Below are 13610 nucleotides of genomic sequence, written 5' to 3' on the forward strand. Positions count from 1 at the left end.
GACCTTATTTTAGAGATAAACACAAATCTGGGGCTTAGGTGAGCATGTTTGCTAACTTCATATGACTCCTCATTGTGCTTCGCATGGTTGTGCCTAGCAGTTTTAGAAGATGCTAGTAGATGCAAGAACTTGAGACTGTATATTCCATCCAAGGGTCCCATGCAATAAGGAAGCTTGCAAGTGATCTTTCCTGCATACTGTTGAATAACATATATGACAATATTCATTGAATAATTGTAATATGTTAAAGAGTATCTCTGCGTCAAGTTTGTTTTGAGGCAGGGTCTCACTATATAACTCTGGCTACCCTTGAACTTGCTATGTAAATGAGGCTGGTCTCGAACTCCAAGATATCCACCTGCTCCTGCTTTCTGAGTAGTAGAACTTAAGGTGTGTTCCACCACTCCTGGTTTATCTTTGCATCATCCTATTTAAAACTCACATCCTTGTGATATCATGCTGCACACGTTTCCTGTCTACAAGCTCAAGGAAATTGAAAAACAAAGAAATTGACCTGTTCAGGTCTCTAGAATCACTAATGACCCTTAGAAGTAGCCAAGACCTTATTGAAATAGAAAAACAAAAACTACCAAATGCTGGGAAGAATGAAGGAATTAGAAAGATGAAAGTGTTGAATTTTATCCCAGACACCAGCTTGGGGTGAAAGCATATACAGTGGTCGTTTCTGCACGATCCTCAACTATTGAACGGTGTGCTGTTAGGGACCAGTTCTGTCTCCTTTTCTGATTCTTTGGTGAATGGCATAACAAGCCAGTCATGGAGGTAGAGGTCTGAAAATATGTCCCAGGAACATTCTCTAGGTCCACGAATAGCCTCGAAGCTGGCACTTAAATGGTTGTGAAGGAGACTGTGCATGGCTCCTATTTTAATCACCTCAAAAGTTACTCAAGAAATGAATACTTTTTTGTATATTTCTGTGCAGCGTGCCAGGCACAGAGTGTGACTTCAATGTGTATCCATTGTGATCACAGGTTTTGTGGCATTCACCCCGATGTATCCATCAACATGCAGGGTGTCAGCATGGAGCTCTGACAAAGGCACTTGAATTTGGGGCTCCTCTACATTCACTTATCAGTAGCTTCCACCAAGAGGGGCTTTTGTTTCTGCTGCCAGATCACCATTTGGAGTTGGCTCTTTAAGAGACACATGGAGCTCCCATGGAACAAGTTTTACGCCAGCTCATGAGTGCCAAGGTCAAGGCTGACCTCTCACATTTCCCTCTGCAATTCATACAACACAAATCATGGGAAGACCCAGGTGTGGTAGGCCAGGCACGTGACTCCAACACATAAGGCACTGAGGCAGAAAGATGCAAGTTCAATACCAGTCCGAGCTTTAAGGCTCCAGTTTTTACCTTCAGTACTGGGAGGGAAAGAAGCTGTAATAAATAAAAGACCAGCAAAAATATCTATCAGGAACATAAATATTCGTACTAAATTATCACGAAAATGGACATTTATAATCTATGTTCATATAATACATTATATATGTATATATGTGTGTATATATGTATGTGTATATACATAACATTTTACAACAAATTCAGTGAGTATGCAAAAATTTCAGTTGATTTGAATAGAAAAGTTTAAAATTAGATCCAGGCACAAAATTGTGGGTTGGAAATCACTGAGGGTCAATCTCCTGCCTCACACAAATGGTAAAGCAGAAATCTCACACTATTTCAGAACTCCATATCCTGCTCAACAATGACCAAACCCAGCATCACTTCATGAGAAATGGCCATAGTTCTTTGGTAAGAGGTTGGTAGGCATGAACTACCCACCTTTCTCCATTGCTCAGCCCACATGTGTTTGTAGGGATAGCAGTCCACATCCCTAGAAGGGCTGGTTGGTGTTACAGAGGACTTTAGGAATGCTGTTCTACCAAAATCTGGGCTCAATGCTTTGTTTGGCTGGCAAATCCCTGAGGCAAGGATATATGTAACTACCTTGCCTCTCACATAGGGTGCAGAGACTCCCCTCCCTGAATAGCATTCATTACAAGATTTAAAGAAACAGCATCATTTTCCTACATTTCTCCTTACGTGTAACCAGGGCTATGTCAGTCCACTAGCTAACTGCAGAGAAGGTGAAAAAGTCCTTCATGAACTACATATAATTAAGGCTTCCATGCACGCATGCACACATGCACACATATACATCATAGACATCAATGTTACACATAGAAGCCAATTATTGATGATCACCAATCAATAAACTAGTTTGAAAAATTGACACATGGACAGGTCTGCTCTAACACAAGCAGAAATATCAATGACCCCCACAATTCCAGAGGCTTAGCCCACTACCACTAATACAACATAGTACTCAGACATAGATCTGTTTTTGAGACAGGGTCTCACTATGTAGACCAGACTAGCCTGGAACTCACAGAACTCTTTTTGCTTTTGCCTCCCAAGTACTGGGATTTAAAGGTATGTGCCACCATGACTGGAAGAAATATATCTTTAATAAAAATTATATTTTTAATAAATCTTAAGTTAGCCGTATTACAAGTCAGTTGTTATAATTTCAAGATAGCCACCAATAAAGTAGCCTAAAAATAAACAGAGCAAGAGAGGAAGAGAGGCGAACTGGCAATGTAACATTGGTGAAAGGTATGATGAAAAAAATCTATAGAATAAATACCCAGTGGCACGAGAAAACAGTTTTTGATAAGTAACCACATTCAGTGCATGTGTATTAAATGCTCAGACTAAAAGGCAGCAGTTCGGCTACTGGGTATAGAATTCATCTGTTCCCCTAACTGGGCTGCCTTGTTTGGCCTCAGTGGGAGAGGATGTGCCTAGTCCTGCAGAAGCTTGATGTGCCAAGGTGGGGAGATGCCCAGGGGGACCCACACTCTCAGAGGAGAAGGGAAGGGGTGGGAGAGGGACTGGGTGAGGAGGGTATGGGGGCAGGGGCAGTGATCAGGATGTAAAGTGAATAAATAAAGAAATTAATGGAAAAATATGATTCACTTGAATATGTATGTATAGTTTGAGGGGCTCTTTAAAAATATGGATCTAGAGTAATTCTAAAAGGTTTACCATTGCCTTAAAAGCAACTTTAAAAACTGGATAAAGTATCTGGTGAAACTCTATCAGTGATTGGAAGTTAAAGACAGAAACACATATGTCAAACAAAGCAAATTTACAAAAAAAGAGTGATGTGGCTGTGTTAAGATATGACAAAAAAAAGTATTTCCCAGCATAAAAAAAAAGTTTCTGTTCACAAGAAAGACAGTACAATTTAAAAATTCAGGTACGCTCAAAGTTTAAGCTCAACATGCATGTGAAAGAAAAACTAGCCGAAATAAAATTCTCCCAGGAATTGAACAACTAGAAAGTCAGTGAGGGTAGGAAAGAACTGAGCACACGATTAGCCAGTTTGACATCACATGACATTAAACTACATTGTACTTTCAAGTGGACACAGGTCACTTGACATTACAGGCTTCGGGCAAGGGAGACGGTTCAATGGGTAAGATGGTTCAGATGATTCTGCAGGCTTGAGGACCTGAGATGGAGTCTTCATAGCCCTGGCACCCACATGAGAAGCCAAACACTGCTGTGCATGCCTATAGCCCCGGCACTGAGCGATGGCTGCAGGTGGATGCCAAGAGCTTGCTGGCCAGCCAGCCTCCCTGAAACAGCAAGCTCCTATTTGGAGAAAAACCTTGTCTCAAGGCAATAAAATGGCGATGGATAGTGGAAGGCACCAGGCATCCTGCTATTGTTAATGGTGGTCGTAGGTGCCACAGTAGAGAGAGAAGCTCACCAAGATGCTAAATCTTCATTTTCTTTTCAAATTAATTTATTTTTTACATTCCATATTCCATTCCCCACCCCCCATCCCACACCTCCTCCCCACCCCTTTCTCCACGTGGATGCCCCCACCCCCCCTACCTGACCTCTAAACTCCCTGGGGCCTCCAGTCTCTTGAGGATTAGGTGCATCATCTCTGAATGAACACAGACCTGGAAGCCCTCTACTGTATGTGTGTTGGGGGCCTCATATCAGCTGGTGTATGCTGCCTGTTTGGTGGTCCAGTGTATTCGAAATCTCTGGGGTCCAGATTAATTGAGACTGCTGGTCCTCCCACAGGATCACTCTTCTCCTCAGCTTCTTTCAGCCTTCTCTAATTCAACAACAGGGGTCAGCTGCTTCTGTCCATTGGTTGGGTGCAAATACCTACATCTGACTCTTTCAGCTGATTGTTGGGTCTTTTGGAGGGCAGTCATGATAGGTTTCTTTTTGTGAGTGCTCCTTAGCCTCAGTACTAGTGTCAGGTCTTGGGACCTCCCCTTGAGCTAGATCCCACTTTGGGCCTGTCGCCAGACAGGAACAATCATGGGTCAGAGGTGTGACTATGGAATGGCAACCCCATCCCTCACTCGACGCTCTGTCTTCCTGCTAGAGGTGGGCTCTATAACTTTCCTCTCCCTACTGTTGGGCAGAATCTAGAAACAACCTAGATGTCCCATGACAGAAGAATGGATACAGAAAATGTGGCTCATTTACACAATGGAATACTACTCAGCTATTAAAAACGAGGACATCCTGAGTTTTGCAGGCAAGTGGATGGAACTAGAATATATCATCCTGAGTGAGGTAACTCAGACCCAAGAGGATGTGCATGGTATGTACTCACTAATAAGTGGATATTAGCAAAAGAAAGAGAGAGAGAGAGAGAGAGAGAGAGAGAGAGAAGAAAGGAAGAAAGAAAAAAAAAGGACAGAATACCCAAGATACAGTCCACAGAACTCAAAAAGAATAAACTGAAGTGCCCAAGTGAGGATGCCTCAGTCCCACAAGTGGGAAGGGAGGGAGGGACCTGGGAAGGAAAGTAATGGGGGAGGTTAGTGGGGAAAGAGGGGAACCTGATCTGGTATTGGTGAGGGAAAAGGACTGAAGCCCTGAGGGCCAGCAGAAAGAATGGAAACAGGTAACCTCAGGAAATAGGAGGCTAGGGGAACCCCCAGAATGCACTAGAGACCTGGGAGGTAAGAGACTCTCAGGAATCAAAGGGAAGGACCTTAGAGAAACCTTCATTTTCTGAAAGATCAGAGGGGTTCATGTTTCTTGGAAAAGACACAACCCAACTAGCTCACTCTAGTTACTTTTACTCAGTCATTATTAACTGAAAAAGTTGCCAACTGCCAAAGTTATCTTGCCCTTGCTGCCCTTGAGAGCAGACGACCCACACAGATCCCAGTCCCTTTTGATCACGTCTAGCCATAATCAAAATCAGAACTCCAGGTCTGCCAGGAGCGTCTTAGGACCAAGGTTTGTGTAGCTGCACGCTCTCACATAGCACCAAGTGCAGACTTTCCAGGGAAACAACATTTCTTCAAGATTCGGTCAGTCTCAAAACAATTTCTCAGCCTTTGCTGATTAACCCAAACATATATATCAAAGGGTTTGCTGAAGCATTTCACTCAAAGCCAGACATAAAGGCTTTACTTTATATATCACTACATGCTGCTCTGGCTTCCACGTGTGCACATGCAGGGGCACACACCTAAATACTCATATGTGTATGACACACACACACAGCTCACGCATTGTAGTCTCTGATCAAAACGAAAATCAATCAAGAAATACCAATAACATATCAAGAAAGTAGTCCCAAATATTAGCAATCAAACAGCACACTTCTGAATTATGTATAGGGCAAAAATTATGCATAGTTTACAGTAGCATTTCTGGGAAACCAAGTGAACCCACAAGAGCTGCCCTAGTTCTGAGAAGGACAGTTTCTTATCACATACCACATGTATGTGAGGTGGGGGAGGTTATTATCCTCAGTGTCTTACCTATGAAATGGCATTTCTCTTATTTCTGAAAAGGCTGACCTGGACCATACTTTCAACAAAAATCTCTGCTTCCAAAATCATCAACTAAGGCAGGCGCAGGAGCTGCACATAAAAGGCACAGGAGCTGCACATAAAAATTTGTTTGAATTACTATGTTGGACTTGAGTGCTCCTGATGATGCCCTTAGGCATAATCTTCCTAGTCTACAAAGGAAACAAGAAAAGAGATTTGAAACTCCCTGTGCTAAGAAATAAGATCTGTGTATACTTCTCTGTTGCTGTAATAAAATACCATGACCAAAAGCAACTTAGAGAAGAAACAGTTTCTTTTGGCTTTCAGAAGAAGAGTCCATAATGGCAAGGGAGGAAGTTGGTAGATCACATTTTCACTCACACACTGGAAGCAGTAAAGGGAGAACAGGAAGTAGAGCGAGGCTATAAACCCTCAAAGCCTGTCCCTTGTGATGCACTTCCTCCAGCAAGGCTGCACCTCCTAAAGTGTCCCTAACCTTCCCAAACAGCACCAACAACTGGGGGAATCAAGTGTTCAAATACCCGAGCCTACGGAGGCCATTTCTCATTCAAACCATAGCAAGATCATTACCACCTACTTCAGTTTACTTCTTCCTTGCTTATAACTTGTAAACAAGAGTGTCATGCAAATGTCACAGAGTTATGGATTTCCCAAGGATCCTGGAACCTCACACAAACCTATGGATGCTCAATGAAGAGATCTGGCATTTGTAGACACTTGAACTAGCTTAGTTCTCTGTATAGTCAGCTATCTCCTTCCTGGAGCATAGGAAGATGCCATGAACCTGACTGTGACTAATCCTGCCTCTTGCGTCTGATGTTAAAACGTCTCTCACAGGCATGATCTACAGATGGCAACTCTGTGAGCCCATCACCATATGTGCCTTAAAGCACCAAGAACCACTGGACAGTACTGAGGATGTGAGCAGAGAATGAGGAAAGATTCATTTGGAGGAAAGAAAAGCTAGCAAGGCCAGGGGCACTAAGTCTGTGAAGGGAGGTTGAGGAGCAGGCAGTAAGCATCTGAACCATGAAGATGTGTCAGCAAGCTTCCTTCCCGCCGCCTACTTCAACTGCAACGATGATAGCGAAGATACTGTGAACCCATCTTTCCAAAGGTATTGAAGGAGAAATATGATTTGAAAAAAATGGTCTTGCCATCCATTGAGTGCCCTGGCAGGAAGTCCCTGATAGTTTAGAAGTGCATTTGCTTTCTGTTCATCAGAGGATGCTGCCGTGTACCCCACTGAGTTCACAGAAAGACACTTCTTCATCTTGGCCTTCACCAGGCTCATAGATCAGATACGTGAAGCTCAGCAGTGGAGCATGGGTTGCTACCATCTCTGTGTTGCTTTGTATGAACAAGGATGCCTGGTATCACTGGGGGATGCATTTGTCCTCCTGGGTCTGCAGGGGGCGCATGTGAGAAGGTTTGTGAACTGTGCATATTTGGCAGAACTTGTAAAGAAAGGCATATCAGAGTAGAGGAGTGTAAGCCCAGCATTCCCAAACCCTCAGGCTGAAAGGGGCTCCCATGTGGCGAAGCTGCTGCTCTGGGTACTGTGGACCAGGTTGCAAGCTCAGGTCCAGCTACACCAGTGAGGAGATATGTGATTGGATTCAAGGATGTCTCTATTCTCAAGGATGGCAAGGGCTCCAGAGTAAACCTGAAGACAGACAAAGGAAGACCCCTCAGATACGGACCTGATGTGTCACATAGAAGAAAGTGGCACTGGATACACACACACACACACACACACACACACACACACACCTTTAAAGACTCTGCCATGCTGAGACCTGCTAATAAAATAAAAACCTTGACAAAACTAGGCAGGACAAGCTCCAACCAGATGAGTTCCACCGTACAGTTTCATGAACATCACATTCACTGTGAGGTTTAGTGTTAAATGTCAACCTGACAATTAGAGTCACCTGGGAATGTAGTCTCACGGAGGGATTGTCTGGATTAGGTTGACCTGTGAGCATGCTTGTGCAGGGACATCTTGAGGTGGGAGTGTCTGCCCATGATGAGCGACAGCTATTCCTTAGTCAGGTGATCCTAGATGATTTGAGAGCTGAGAAAGGGAGCTGAGCACTAAGTAGCATTCATACATTTATACACCTCTGCCTTTTAGAGATGCAGTGTGATTGGCCAGTGTGCATGAGTTCCTGTCACCATGACTTCCTGTCAGCGATTGACTGTACCCTGGAGTTGGGTGGTGGTTTGAATGAGAATGGCTCCCATAAGCTTGTATATTTGAGTGCTTTGTCTCTAGTTTGTAGAGTTGTTTGGGAAGGATTTAGGAGGTGTGGCCTTGGAAGAGGAAGTGTGACAGTCAGGGCAGGCTTTGAGGTTTCAAAAGCCCATGACATACCCAGTGTCTGTCTGTCTGTCTCTGCCTCTTGCTTGTGGATCAGATAATATAAATCCTCAGTTACTACTCCAGCACCAGGTCTGCCTACCAACATGCACCTGGCCAAAATGGCCCTGGACTCACCCTCTGAAGCTGTAAGCAAGCCCCCAGTTAAATGGTTTATTTTATAAGTTGCCTTCATCATAGTGTCTCTTCATAGCTGTAGAACAGTAGTTAAGCAAGCCATAAGCTAGAGGAAAAAAACCCTGTTTTCTCTAGGTTGCCTTTGTCCAAGTATTTCATCACAGCAACAGGAAATCCTGACCATCCACCAAATCCACCACCCCGCTCCCCACTCTGGAGTTGGGGCCTGTAGTCTCAGTGTGGGGGCTTGGGTGGTACAGAGCCTGCAGCACTTCTGCTGGTGACCCCAGCATGCCTTAAATATGACATAAGTTATTGACTATCAGCTCTGAACCTTACTTTGAAGATAGACTAACCAATCAAATCCCCAAAACCTATTATTTCATAGAACCTATTATTCATTATGAGACTGGGAGACACATTCAATTTACAATTGAGATAGTTTCATCCAACCTTAAACAGAAGGTGAGCCCTATGTTCAGCCGATTCATTGTGGGGAGGGTGAAGAAAGACAACTTGGATCATGAGACATTTCATAATGATCCATTTAACATCCCTCTTCTGAATAATTCCTAGTCCTCCTGACTTCCAGGATCATTCTAGTTCCTGTATACTGAATACAGTAGCCAGAACAGAAGATGTTGGCTTGTCCTGAGGTCAAGGCTATTAGGTCCAAAGGGAACCACTAAATCCCCCCAAATGGCAGGGACATTGACTATGTCAGTCAGGGCTCAGCTTCAGCCTGGACTCAAGGGTTTCTGGCTGGCAGATCCCTGCTCTCAGCATTTTCAGAAGCACTCCTCAGAAAATACCTCTTCCCTTATCTCCCCTTGCCTCTGTCATGAGGAACCTGGTTCTCTATTGGCATACACCTATGGTGCATATCAAAGCCACTAGGCTCTTCTGCCTCTAAACATCCAGGCTGTTCCAGCCTGCAGCCCCCCCCCCCCCCCCCCGTTGACAGCTCCTGGTTCTCTTTAAAACATGCAAGTCCACCCCTGCCCCACCATCCACTTCTCTCTGCTCTCAAGAAGTAGACATGGAAGCTTTGCACTCTCCCAAAAGACCACCTGAGAGATAGCTACAGGGCAGTTTCATATTCATAATAAACCTTTCTTCTTTATACCTAGGGAGTGGTCCAGTTCAGTGGTTTCAAAGCATCCTCACGTACAAAGACATTTGTGTAAAAAGCACAACGTGAAGACTCCCGAGCCCTAGACGGCTATGGAGTCATCGAACTGACCATGCTGGGTGGTCCTGGGGTGTGTCGTTCTGGGACATTTGCTAATAGGTGTTAGCTGTACTTCAGGATGACGTGCCCAGAACTCTAGGGAATGCTACTGCAGGGTTATAGGCTGGAGGAGCCCCTGAACTGTAATGATGAGGTGTGTTAGCTGTTGAGAAAATTGCTGGTAGGAGAAGCTTTCTGACAGGCTACCATTCGCCCAGGTACTGTCAACCTTAGACAGAATAAGATCACATTGAAAACCTATACAGATACTACGCTTTGTGAGAAGTCTACCAATGCAGGCCTCGATTGTTCTCCTGAAGCAGCAGCCTGGGACCAAACATCTTCAACTGCACAGCTATATCTGCCTGGCATGAGATTCTTGCCACCCAAGCCAGCAAGTCTCTGCCAGGAGACATGATATTGAAGTGTGTACAGGTCTGGAATTTATTATTGTTTTCTGTGTGTGGGTGCTTTGCCTGGATGTCTGGATGTGTCCCACATGTGTGCCGTGTATAATGAGGCCAGAAGAGAATACTGGATGCCCTGAAACTGGAGTTACAGCTCCCCAGCACCAGCTGAGATATTCGCCCTGGCTCTAATATGACTGTCTATACTGTTTTGAATAGGCATTTTCTGGAATCAGAAGGCCTACTTACGGTTTCACAGGACATGTTTTACTAAAAATTTGGGCTTCATAAAAAACGGCCAGTACATTGCCACAATGTATTTGATATTTACTTTTATAATTAAATATTATGAAATACTGTTAATAAATCTAACAGCCCCCTTGGTAGCACAGATAAGAAAAATAAAGGAAATGGATGAATTTGAGGAAGATGTGGATTATTATTTAAAAGGCTAAAATCCCTCCTAAATGTATGAAGGATGTCACCTCAAATTTGTCTGTCTCCTGCAGGAACCAGCGCAATCTCGTTTGTTTGTGTGACAACCATGTCTCTTATTTGTGCCACACACAAGTGACCCCAGACTGATAACTCTTTAAAAGTTTCTTAGAACACGAAGGATTATTAGAGAAAGCAGAAACAATATCAAGAAGTGAATCGGTGGGGTTTCCTTTTAGTTTCCCTGGTAGTATTGACTTCTGCAGTAAGCAAAACGGAAAAGAGTAGGAGATGTGACGAAAGCCTGGTTGCCTTGCAAGCATGGAGATCTAAGTTCAAAGTCTAGAAACCACACAACATACCCAGCTCCTGGGCGCACCTGCCATCCCAGCACAGGAGGAGAATGAGACAGGAAGGGCCCGGGAGATCACTGGTCAGCTAGCCCAGCTCAGTCAGCAAGTGAGAGACTCTGTCTCAAAAGACAGGGTAGAAATCACCTGAAAAACAGCACACAAGGCCACACATACACACACACACACACACACACACACACACACACACACACACACACACACGCATTCACAGACATTCACAGTTACACACAGAAATACACAAACATGCTCACACATGTACACACACTCACAGACATACACAGTTACACACAGAAATACACAAACATGCTCACACATGCACACACACTCACAAACATGCACAATCACACACAGAGATACATATGCACCCACACTCACTCACAGACATACATAGTCACACATAGAGATACATATACACTCACACACAGATACTAATAATAAAAGGCTGGGGTTGCTGTCTGACATTTGTCATATCAATTGAACACCCTTCTGTGTACAGTACATGGCAAGTTTTAGCACCAGTCAGTTGTGAGTTTGCTGTTTGTACTGTAGACACCTGTGTGTGGTACCTGTGTGTGGGGTCATACCGGGGTGAATCGATGTCTCTCCACCTCACACTCTAAAGGGAAAACCACAGTGGAAATGAGTGAGGATGTTAATTGAGTGATAATGGAAATAAATTGTATATAAACATGTGCATGTGGGCTGTTTAGAAAGAGAATGTGTCCTTTAAATGGCGACATTAATAAAAATACAAAACTGTGGGCCGAGTACTTATGCAGGAACTGAGTTTTCCCCATTCTGAGTCCTTTGGTCCAAACTGACAATGCAAACAATGAGCACTGAGCACGAATCCCTAATGAGGACCTCTGAGGAATCAGCCCTGGGGATGCCTCAGTGCGCCAAAAACCTCCCACCCTCGTGGAAGTCCTGATCTCCAGGGACAGTGTCTTCCTTGGTTTATTTTCTCTCCATCACCTAAACTACTATAAAAGACATCTCACTTTAAATGTCTTTGTAAAAAGAACTCCCTCAGATCTCACCTCTCATTATGAATTTCTCATCATCCAAGTCCAGGGTGGGACCAACAGAGATGGGATTCTGAGAGCAGCAGGTGAGAGGGCTGGGGACACAGGTTAGTGAATAGTTCACCCAATGTCATTCATCCGTGGAGGGACCCTCCACCAAACCTTTCTGTGTCTAGTCAAGCTTAAGAGAAAACTATTTCTTGTCCCAGTAGTGAATAAGGAGGGGACAACGGGCTGTGATGCTCTGGCAACAGGCTCCTAACAGCTTATCCTGGAAAAAGACTCCATTCCCCTCTCAGACATGCGTTTGTGCCAGCTGCTTCCCTATGTACATTGACTGTGACCGATAATTCCATAACAAAGGGGTCTCAGACTTAAGCTACTTTGGACACTATTCTGAGCCCCATATAGGGAACTAGGTTAGACTAGGAACTACTCGGTTTTAATTGTACCTCCCAGAGGTCCAAGCTCAGCTACACAGCTATGTCAGATTCGGTCGTTAGCACGGCTCACAAGAAGGTGAAGGATGGAAGCAGATCTCAACTGCTTGAGTCTCACAAATGAAGAGTCACCGTCAATGATAGCAGCACTGTCTCTAGGAGGAAGTTGATGCGGATGCTGAATTCTACTTCAGAGCATACCTGGTGGGTATCCAGTCAGAGTGGGAGGGGTTAGGAGTGTGACATGAAAACATTCAGTTTTTCTAAAGAAGGGCAGCTTGCTGAAGTACCACTATCACTTTCCAGCAGGAATCCTGCCTATGATAGGCCACCTCCTGTCACAAATACTAAAGTAGGAGAGCATGGGAGTATGTCACCAATTTCTAGTGTGTAGGGTAAATCCCTTTCAGAAGGCATTTCCACCCTTCTCTTTGTTTCTGCTACGGGAACGGTCTTTCCTTAGAGTCTAGGCACTCTTACATCTGTCTTGACAGCATGTGTCAAAACTTCACCCTTCAGAGTATATGGTTGCCATTAGCCATCAAGGCCACAGGGCCATTGTCTAGGTGTCTCTAACCATGCTCCATATTCTGTGGCTCTAGGAGTTATTCTAGGTTTTAAAAAAGTATTCATTGGGGGTCTAGAGAGATAGCTCAGTCGTTAAGGACGCTTGTTGCTCTTATGGAAGACTGGCATGGTGACTCACAGTCATTTGTAACTCTAGTGCCAGGGAATCCAATGCTCTCTTCTGATCCTGAAGGACACCAGGCATGCACATAGAATACACACATACTTCCAAGCAAAACATGCTTGCACAAAATAAAATAAACAAATATAATAAATTTTTTAATGATTTCTTATTTCAGCACTTTCCACTTAACTTCATGAATTTAAGTCTCCCAGAAGTAGTCACCATGCCCAGAATAAGCACTTCCTATAACCAGTTCCTCCAGATATCCCCTGTTTAATGCCCTATCCCAGCAGTCAGGGCTCATCACATAGAACAGTGGTTCTCAATCTTCCTAACGCTGTGACCCTTTCATACAGTTCCTCATGCTGTGCTGACCCCCAGCCATAAAATTATGTTTGTTGCTACTTCATAACTGTAAGTTTGCTACTGTTATGAATCGTAAAGTAGATAACTGATACACAGAATTTTTGATATGCAACCTCTTGGAAAGGTCATTCGACCTCCAAAGTGGTCCTGACCCACAGGTTGAGAGCCACTAACACAGAGGCTCTGCTTTTCTTTGCCTTTGATCAGCGAGGCAGGCTGTGCTCTCATTTCCAGGGGAAACTCCTTGAATTATCTCAGGAGCACTGCAGC

General features: G+C 44.1%; 1 pseudogene; it reads left to right on the forward strand.

Moving 5' to 3' along the window:
- Gm12661 (predicted gene 12661) lies at nt 7179–9930 on the forward strand (annotated as a pseudogene).

The sequence above is a fragment of the Mus musculus genome, chromosome 11 (genome assembly GCF_000001635.26).
Source record: "Mus musculus strain C57BL/6J chromosome 11, GRCm38.p6 C57BL/6J".
NCBI classification, from domain to species: domain Eukaryota; kingdom Metazoa; phylum Chordata; class Mammalia; order Rodentia; family Muridae; genus Mus; species Mus musculus.